Below are 10,467 nucleotides of genomic sequence, written 5' to 3' on the forward strand. Positions count from 1 at the left end.
CAGGGTGACTGGTTAGAAGTAAATAAAATTATGTGAGATACATAGATGAGGTAGACAGTCAAAACCTACTTCCCAGGGTGAAAATATTAAATAAGAGAATTCTTAACTTTAAGGTCATAAGTGATTGTAGTAGAATTAGGCCATTCAGCCCATCAAGTCTATTCCGCCATTCAATCATGGCTGATCTGTCTCTCCCATCTTTAAGGTGATAGGGGTAAAGTTTAAAGGAGATGGGTGGGAGCCCCTGGAGCTTGCTGGGGGTACAGGCCTGTACAATTGTGCAAGTAAGAGACATGTAGATGAGCATTTTGTTCTACAGTGATTGGAGGGATATGAATTAGGTTGATGTAGATAAGGGTATGTCTTGGCATCATGTTCAGCACAGACGATGGGCTGAAGAGCCAGGTCCTGTGCTGTAGTGTTCTTTGTTCTATGTAATCAATGCCTTGCCAGCAAAACCATATATTTAATAACTTAGTGGGACAATAATTAAAAGACTGAAATAAAGTGCAACGCCCACAACTTGCTTGAAACTTATCTGTACCAAGATTACATCCATTGTGGAGAGTCAAGTTCCAACTGAATACCAGTTAGTTAGTTTAGTTCATTGTCATGTGTAAAGCTTTTGTTGCGTGCAAACTCATCAGCGGAAAGACAATACATGATTACAATCGAGCCATCAACAGTGTACAGATGCATGTTAAAGGGAATAATTGAATAATCTTTAGTGCAATATATAGTCCGATTAAAGATAGTCCAAGAATCTCCAATGAGGTAGAAAGTAAATCAGGACTGCTCTCTAATTGTTGGTAGGATGGTTCAGTTGCCTGATAACAGCGGGAAAGAAACTGTCTCTCAATCTGGAGGTGTGTGTTTACAAATTTCTATACCTCTTGTCTGATGGGAGAGGGGCGGAGTGGCTGGGGTGTGACATCTTTAATGCTGGTGGCCAGCATACTTGTGCTACCATAGAAGTGCAGCGGGTCAAGGTACAGCTCAATACCCCTGGTAGCCACTATGGTAGTGACATTATGGCAGTGACATTATGGCAGTAAACAAGTAACACAATTTCAGGACCTCCTTTGGTCGCGATTTTCACTCAAATATAAATACAGGTGATAAAACAGTCAAAACGAATTGTAACTTTTAATAAAAACTTTGTCAAACAAAATAATTAACAAATGTGCATTTCTAAATTGTACCCTAATGGCAACATAACTAACATGAGTGTAATAGATAAATTATATTATAATGTACTCAGTGCTTTCCTCAAATCTGCAGTACCACTTTAAATGCACAAACGCATTTCCAAGCAGAAATATAATCTCTCAACATAATCTCTCTGTGACATCCTAACTCCCAAGGAGCAGAGTTAAATAACATTGGTTAACACCACAAAAATATACCTAATTTTGCATGTAGAGCTTTAATATAACCATTTTATATAACACATGGGGCTCATGTTGTCGATCTCCACGTGGTGAGCCCTGTCAACTGAGCTCAGTCGCCGCAGCTCGGCGCCAACCAGGAGCATGAGCCCTTTTTAGGGCGGGCATCTACAGATGTCGAACCGGATGGCATCACCCTGCTGCAGCTGAATGCGGAAAACCTCACCAAGGCCTAGACCACCATCATTGAACATCTGCTACAGACCCACAAAGTCATTGCAATCCTGCTCCAAGAGACTCACAAAAGTGATAGCTCCATCTGAAGATCCCTGGTTATACCCTGGCCGCCTGCACGAAGTGCTACACCCACGGGATTGCCACTTTTGTAAGGAACACAGCAAAATGGAAAGCGATTGCAGTGTCCCCTCCTGACTGCGCCATGGAATGGGCAACAACGCAAGTCGAAGGTGTCACGGTCATCAATGTATTCAAGCCACCTTCTACCAAGCTCCACAAAGACTCCATCCTCACCTTTGGTTCGTCCTGCATCTATACCGGAGACTTTATCTGCCACAGCACCACCTGGGGCTACCGTTCAACTAACTCAGATGGAGCTGCACTAGAAGACTGGGCCTCAGCTCCTGCCGTTCAACTCCTGTACAACCCAAAACAACCGGACAGCTTCCACTCTGGCAGGTGGAACACCACTACCAACCCTGACTTGGCTTTTGTAAACCTGAATGGACCATCCTCACACCGTATCATCCTGGATCACTTCCCAAAATCACAACATCGTCCATCTCTGATTATCCCGGACAACCCCATCGAGCCGGTCCCAGCCAAACCTGCGAAGAGGTGGAATTTCCGCAAGTCCAGGTGGGACCAGTTCACAAGTCTGGTGGACTTCTGGATCGACAGCCTTCCCACCCCCACCTCCACCAATCTGGACAAAGCCTACTCAGCCTTCTGCAAACTCCTCATCAGGGCAGCGAAGAGTTCCATTCCTCGTGGCTATCATTGCCGGTACATCCCCACATGGGACGAAGAGTGTGACGCATGCTATGACTCATTCATGGACGCTGAACCTGGCGAAGAGGCTGCCTCCAAGGCTACGGAAATGACAATCCGCCTCGACAAGAAGCGCAGAGAGCGGTGGGAAGACAGTCCAAGGAATCGACTTCACACACTCCAGTAGGGTTGCTTGGAAGACCTTCAATCGTCTCACTGGTCGAAGTACCCGCCCAAAGCATTGCCCTGTCATGGCCAACTCCATCGCCCACCAGCTTCAAAGACGAGGACAAGAATCATACTCGTTCTGTCAAACAGGAAACCACTAATCTTTGGAAAGCTCCAGGCGCTGATGGGCTCCTGTCAGCAGCCTTTTCCTCTGCAGAACTCTCTCCTGTCATCACTCAATTGAAATGTGGAAAAGTCCAGGGTCCTGATAACATCCCCCAGAATTCCTGAAACACTGCGGTCCTAAATGCCAGGTCTGGCTCCGTGAGTTCTTCTCCTCTTGCCTCATTGGTCAGTCCATTCCGTAGATCTGGTGGAAAGCCAACGTCATTGCGCTACCAACACCAATTCAAGCGTGTGTACGTCACAAGGAACCATCGGCCCATCTCACTTCTCTGTCCCGTACAAGCTTCTTGAACGGCTTCTCCTGGCCCAGCTCGATCCAATCGTTGACCCCCAACTACCCGCTGAACAAGCCGGATTTCGTCCTCTATAAACGTATATAACCGTTTTATATAACACATAGGGCTCATGTTGTCGACCTCCCCGTGGTGAACCCTGTCAACTGACCTCAGTCAGGCAAACGACAACAAACAGAGACAGCAGCAGAAATAACAATGAACACCAACAGCTTGCAGCCCTAATGCAATCTCAGTCGCCGCAGCTCGGCGCCAACCAGGAGCATGCACCCTTTTTAGGGCGGGCACCTACAGATGTCGAACCGGATGGCATCACCCTGCTGCAGCTGAATGCGGAAGACCTCACCAAGGCCAAGACCACCATCATTGAACATCTGCTACAGACCCAAAAAGTCATTGCAATCCTGCTCCAAGAGACTCACAAAAATGATGGCTCCCATCTGAAGATCCCTGGTTATACCCTGGCCGCCTGCACCAAGAGCAACAGCCACGGGATTGCCACTTTTGTAAGGAAAACGGCAAAATGGAAAGCGGTTGCAGTGTCCCCTCCTGACTGCGACGTGCAATGGGCAGCAACGCAAGTTGAAGGTGTCACAGTCATCAATGTATACAAGCCACCTTCTACCAAGCTCCACAAAGACTCCACCCCCACCTTTGGTTCACCCTGCATCTACACCGGAGACTTTATCTGCCACAGCACCACCTGGGACTACCGTTCAACTAACTCAGATGGCGCTGCACTAGAAGACTGGTCCTCAGCTCCTGCCGTTCAACTCCTGTACGACCCAAAATAACCGGACAGCTTCCACCCTGGCAGGTGGAACACCACTACCAACATTGACTTGGCTTTTGCAAACCTGAATGGACCATCCCCAAACCTTACCATCCTGGATCACTTCCCGAAATCACAACATCACCATTCTCTGATTATCCTGGACAACCCCATCGAGCCTGTCCCAGCCAAACCTGCGAAGAGGTGAAATTTCCGCAAGGCCAGGTGGGACCTGTTCACAAGTCTGGTGGACTTCTGGATCAACAGCCTACCCACCCCCACCTCCACCAATATGGACAAAGCCTACTCAGCCTTCTGCAAACTCCTCATCAGGGCAGCAAAGAGTTCCATTCCTCGCGGCTATCATTGCCGGTACATCCCCACCTGGGACGAAGAGTGACGCATGCTATGACTCATTCCTGGACGCTGAACCTGACTAAGAGGCTGTCTCCAAGGCTACGGAACTGACAATCCGCCTCGACAAGAAGCGCAGAGAGCGGTGGGAAGAGACAGTCCAAGGAATCGACTTCACACACTCCAGTAGGGTGGCTTGGAAGACCTTCAATCGCCTCACTGGTCGAAGTACCCAGCCAGTCACAGTTAACGGCCAACTCCATCGCCCACCAGCTCCTGGCCAACGGCCACTTCAAAGACGAGGACAAGAATCATACTCGTTCTGTCAAACAGGAAACCACTAATCTTTGGAAAGCTCCAGGCGCTGATGGGCTTCTGTCAGCAGCCTTTTCCTCTGCAGAACTCTCTCCTGTCATCACTCAATTGAAATTTGGAAAAGCCCAGGGTCCTGATAGCATCCACCAGAATTCCTGAAACACTGCAGTCCTGAATGCCAGGTCTGGCTCCATGAGTTCAACTCCTCTTGCCTCATTGGTCAGTCCATTCAGTAGATCTGGTGGAAAGCCACCGTCATTGTGCTACCAACACCAAACAAGCGTGTGTACGACCCAAGGAACCATCGGCCCATCTCTCTCCTCTGTCTCCTGTACAAGCTTCTGTACGTGACGCTGCACTACACGTCAAGCTGACCAATGACATCGAAGACAGTTTGGAAAAGGTTCGCAAGTCGGGCTTCACACTGGTGGACCTCACTGCCGCCTACGATACAGTGTAGCACCAGGGCCTGATCTTGAAGCTCCTCCACACCATTCCTGACTGCCATTTCGTGTAGTTCCTTGCCAACATCCTGGCCAACTGAAGATTTGTACTCAAGACCAGCGACGGACAATCTAGCCGACTGCAACGGCTAAGAAACGGAGTCCCCCAAGGCTCCGTACTGGCTTCCCTGCTCTTCAATCTCTTTATCAGCGATCTGCCACTCACGACCTTGCGCCAGTATGTATACGGAGATGACCTGGCCCTACTGCATTCGGACAGGAGTTGGTCAAACAAGGAGGATGTGCTTTCAGTGGATATGGAACTTTTCACGGGCTGCCTTAAGACCTGGAGACTAAAACTGAATGTGGCAAAAACCACCACAACGGCCTTTCACCTGAACAACAAGGAAGCACAACGCCAGCTAACCGTCACCCTCAATGGGTCACCACTACCCTATAACCCATTTCCTTCATACCTTGGGTTGAAACTAGATCGGCAGCTGACCTACAAGCAACACCTTGAAGCTCTCTGTGCTAAAGTCTCGGTGCGAACAACCTCCTACGTTGCTTGGCTGGAACTTCATGGGGCACCTGGACATCTACTCTCTGAACCAGTGCTCTTGCACTCGTGTACAGCGCCGCTGAGTATGCCGCCCCAGCATGATGCCGCAGCGCTCATACTAGCAAGCTAAACGCCATCCTCAACGACACCATGCGCATCATCACCGGCAGCCTACGTCCTACTCAGACGGATCTTCTGCCGGTGCTCGCATGTATCACACCCGCCAAGCTTCACAGAGAGTACTTCACCCACAGGCTGGTGTGCAAGGCCCCATCAGATGCAAAACATCCTTTGCACCACCTCGCCCAGGACTCACAGCAACTGGGACCTCAATGCCTGTCATCTTGTCGCCCCTTCTCCCGTCACACAGCCACCCTCTGTGGCTCCGGTTTCAACACACTAGGAGCTTGGAGAACCAGCTGGGAACAGACTTCCCGACCTCCTCAATTCACTGTTGCACTGAACACCACTGCCCCACCCGGCTCAGACCTGCCCCGCAAAGAGTGGGTCACCCTGAACCAGCTCCGTACAGGGGTCGGCCGGTTCAACGCCAACATGCATCGCTGGGGGCTGCCTGCGTTCATCAGCAGCCTGCGTGTGTAGAGCAGACCAGCAAACAGCGCAGCAGCAGCACGGCATTTTCAACTGCGCTGCCCTCCGCCCCCCTGGTGGAGGGGTAGACCTCACGGCCCTTGACAACAGCACATTGAACTGGTTACAAGGCCTGGAGGGTGTTACATAACCTCTGCTGCCTCAAAAGCAAGAACAAGAAGATATAACTGTTTAAAGCAGAGTATCGTTGGATTTTGATAGCAAAAATTACAACTTTGAGCCCAGTTTACAATGTGACTGAACCATAAACGATTTAGACAACACATTTCATACATTAACAATATTCATTAATACACCTGTGATCAGTGTTCACTCATTTACAGCTTTGATAAACACATTGCTGTCACTCCCATCTGTAGTGCGTCTACAAACGTCTCTCCAGGCACATGTAAACAAACAAATGTGGTGTCGCAAAGTACGCCAAGACCAAGTCACGTGACCTGGGCCGGGAAGTCTTCATTTTCGGGCAGTAAATAAACGCTTGAAGAAATTCACTCGACTCTTCGCCTGCAAAACAGAAACAGAGGTCAATAGCTAATCTAACCTCATACATGTGTCAGAGGTTATGGGGAGAAGGCAGGAGAATGGGGATTGGAAGGAGAGGTAGATCAACCATGATTGAATCAAGGAGTTGACTTGATGGGCCAAATGGCCTAATTCTTATCCTATCTCTTATGAACCTCAACTAATTAGTTCTTTCAGGATTAAACTAATTGGTAAAATACCAAGGTATAGATGTGAAGATTTGTATTTATTGATCATGTTACAAGGATCCGCATTATAATGTACATATGGGTGGCAGCAGCTTCAATACTATGGTCCAAATGAATGCACTATTCTATGAGCAAACAAGCATTTTAGATTCCTTGGTGAACTATTGGACAGGTCTCGATTCTAAACAATCCTCTATCACAGTCAATCAGAAGGTGAGTGTGCTTCCATGGTTAGTCTTGGATTCCTTGGTGATGGGTGACGTATCCATTCTTACACTATACAGCAAGATGAAGGTGGGGAAAGATGAACCTTCATCAGCTGTTTTTCCTGCTCTCTGTATTCCTGGAAAGGTGTCTCTACATTTCAGATCTTCTTTTGGTTAAGATGAGATAACTAAATTTATTGCATTTATTTCGAGATTTCGCTTACACCTTGGCCTGTATTCACTGCGCTCTTTCATACTGAAACAGAGAGATTAGAGATATGCATTTGAAAACCGATTCGCGTGAGTGCGACATGAGAGTAACTCAAACACCTCATGTCTCCCAGGAGAGGAGGAGTTGCTGGGTGAGGGGAGGGGCACCACGTGCAGACCTCAAGGCTGGACAAAGAAACCAGGCCAGGTTTTCTGTGTTGATGCCTGAATCACCCACTCCAAACCGATGTAGTATGTATCCCATTTATTAGTTAGTAAGTACATGGAGGCAGGTTTTCCAGAGTTGCCCAGTTCACTGGGGTGGGGGTGGGGGGCAAGATACAGTGTAAAATATCAGGAAATTACATTAAAACTAGAAAACAAAGAATTTATTGGCAATACACACCTTCCGTGCCACCACCACCTGTTCACTGGGGTTTATCTCCAAAGCCTCCTCACATTCCTCGATTGATTGCATTTCAATGGTTTGCTCCCTGGGTGCTGGTCTGACAAGAAGAGGTCCATGCCTGGAAAGAAAACAGCAGCGTAAACGATAACACAGTGACCCCACCTTTTCAATGAAATGTCATTGATACCAAGGGCTGGGAAGAACACACGGCTTTCAAGGAATCTTCTACAAGGACTTTGTAGAAGTTCAAATGTCATTAGAAACGGGAATAGTGCCGGAGGATTGGCGTACTGCGCATGTTGTTCCATTGTTTAAAAAGGGGTCTAAGAGTAAACCTAGCAATTATAGACCTGTTAGTTTGACGTCAGTGGTGGGCAAATTAATGGAAAGAATACTTAGAGATAATATATATAAGCATCTGGATAAACAGGGTCTGATTAGGAACAGTCAACATGGATTTGTGCCTGGAAGGTCATGTTTAACTAATCTTCTTGAATTTTTTGAAGATGTTACTCGGGAAATTGATGAGGGTAAAGCAGTGGATGTTGTGTATATGGACTTCAGTAAGGCCTTTGACAAGGTTCCTCATGGAAGGTTGGTTAAGAAGGTTCAATGGTTGGGTATTAGTGGTGGAGTAGCAAGATGGATTCAACAGTGGCTGAATGGGAGATGCCAGAGAGTAATGGTGGATGGTTGTTTGTCAGGTTGGAGGCCAGTGACGAGTGGGGTGCCACAGGGATCTGTGTTGGGTCCACTGTTGTTTGTCATGTACATCAATGATCTGGACGATGGTGTGGTAAATTGGATTAGTAAGTATGCAGATGATACTAAGATAGGTGGGGTTGCGGGTAATGAAGTAGAGTTTCAAAGTCTACAGAGAGATTTATGCCAGTTGGAAGAGTGGGCTGAAAGATGGCAGATGGAGTTTAATGCTGATAAGTGTGAGGTGCTACATCTTGGCAGGACAAATCAAAATAGGACGTACATGGTAAATGGTAGGGAATTGAAGAATGTAGGTGAACAGAGGGATCTGGGAATAACTGTGCACAGTTCCATGAAAGTGGAATCTCATGTAGATAGGGTGGTAAAGAAAGCTTTTGGTGTGCTGGACTTTATAAATCAGAGCATTGAGTATAGAAGTTGGGATGTAATGTTAAAATTGTACAAGGCATTGGTGAGGCCAATTCTGGAGTATGGTGTACAATTTTGGTCGCCTAATTATAGGAAGGATGTCAACAAAATAGAGAGAATACAGAGGAGATTTACTAGAATGTTGCCTGGGTTTCAGCAACTAAGTTACAGAGAAAGGTTGAACAAGTTAGGGCTTTATTCTTTGGAGCGCAGAAGGTTAAGGGGGGACTTGATAGAGGTTTTTAAAATGATGAGAGGGATAGACAGAGTTGACGTGGAAAAGCTTTTCCCACTGAGAGTAGGGAAGATTCAAACAAGGGGACATGACTTGAGAATTAAGGGACTGAAGTTTATGGGTAACATGAGGGGGAACTTCTTTACTCAGAGAGTGGTAGCTGTGTGGAATGAGCTTCCAGTGAAGGTGGTGGAGGCAGGTTCGTTTTTATCATTTAAAAATAAATTGGATAGTTATATGGATGGGAAAGGAATGGAGGGTTATGGTCTGAGCGCAGGTATATGGGACTAGGGGAGATTATGTGTTCGGCACGGACTAGAGGGGTCGAGATGGCCTGTTTCCGTGCTGTAATTGTTATATGGTTATATGACTTTGAAGCAGCTGCTTTCTGCAGTCAGTGGATTCCTCTACAAGCGGTTTGATGGAGCAGACCAGGAAAGACCATTTCTTGAATTGGAGGAAGCAAGGGTATAGAAACTAACAAAAATGCCAGGGGAAGAGGAGAAATTATTTTTCACTCAGCAAATTATGACCTAGGTTATATTCCCTTAAAAAGTGGTAAAAAAAGACTCAATAATAATATATATTTTTTTAAATAATTCAAAGACGCATGTCAAAGAGGAAAGGGGGTAGCACTAAGTGGATACATCATCAGTGCTACTACAAGCAGAATTCTCTAATTCCATCCACATTGTGTACACATGGTTCTTCAGATTCTATCAAGTAACAGTGGGGGTAGAATTACTGCCTTACAGCGCCAGAGACCCAGGTTCAATCCTGACTGTAGGTAGTAAGTAAGTAAGTTTTATTTATATAGCACGTTTTAAGTCAACTCACATTGACACCAAAGTGCTTTACATAAAATAGATAATAAGTATCCATACCATAGAAAAAGGTTAAAATAAAGAAAATGGACACAACACATTATAGAGTTCAACATAAGCAGTATCAAAAATTTCCACTCTGGGGAAAGGCACCAGAAAGTTAGTCCTCTTCCTCGGAAACACCTGAGGTCGTGGCCCATTTGTGGCCTTGCAGCCAGTCCGATGATTTTCAGGGCCCTCTTGCCGTGAAGATGGAACTCCGACATCAGGTGAAACAAATCCTCAAACGGCTTGGAAAGTCTGGAGCGGCTGCCTCCTCCCCGGAGACCGGAGACCGGGGCACTCGTAGCCCTCAGGCCGCGCCGGTTAGAGCTCCGACCCCGGCGAACTCGATCCCTGGCTCCACGGCGCTACAAATCCAGCGCCGCCCGCTGCCGGACGCCCGCAGCCACAACTCAGCGATGCTGAGAGTCGGCGGCCACAGCGCTCCGGAGCTTACCGCACGGCGACCCCGTAAGGCATCGCCCGCTCCCTGTTGGTATCCCAGCGCTGCACCGCCGCCGAAGCTGTAGTCCCGACCGGTCCCGATAGGAAACGCCGCTCCATTCTCGATGGTAGGCCACGAGGACGGGGCGAAG

At 47.4% G+C, this 10,467-nt stretch overlaps 1 long non-coding RNA gene across 1 annotated transcript; it reads right to left on the reverse strand.

The window, feature by feature from the left end:
• Window positions 1–2,551: 2,551 nt before the first annotated feature.
• LOC116982145 lies at window positions 2,552–4,640 on the reverse strand. Its single transcript, XR_004414369.1, has 3 exons — window positions 4,421–4,640; window positions 2,720–2,726; window positions 2,552–2,642 (listed from the first exon to the last, which is right to left on the reverse strand). It is a non-coding gene; the product is annotated as an uncharacterized LOC116982145 (long non-coding RNA).
• Between the last annotated feature and the right edge of the window lie 5,827 nt (window positions 4,641–10,467).

The sequence above is a fragment of the Amblyraja radiata genome, chromosome 16 (assembly GCF_010909765.2).
Source record: "Amblyraja radiata isolate CabotCenter1 chromosome 16, sAmbRad1.1.pri, whole genome shotgun sequence".
Taxonomy (NCBI): Eukaryota; Metazoa; Chordata; class Chondrichthyes; order Rajiformes; family Rajidae; genus Amblyraja; species Amblyraja radiata.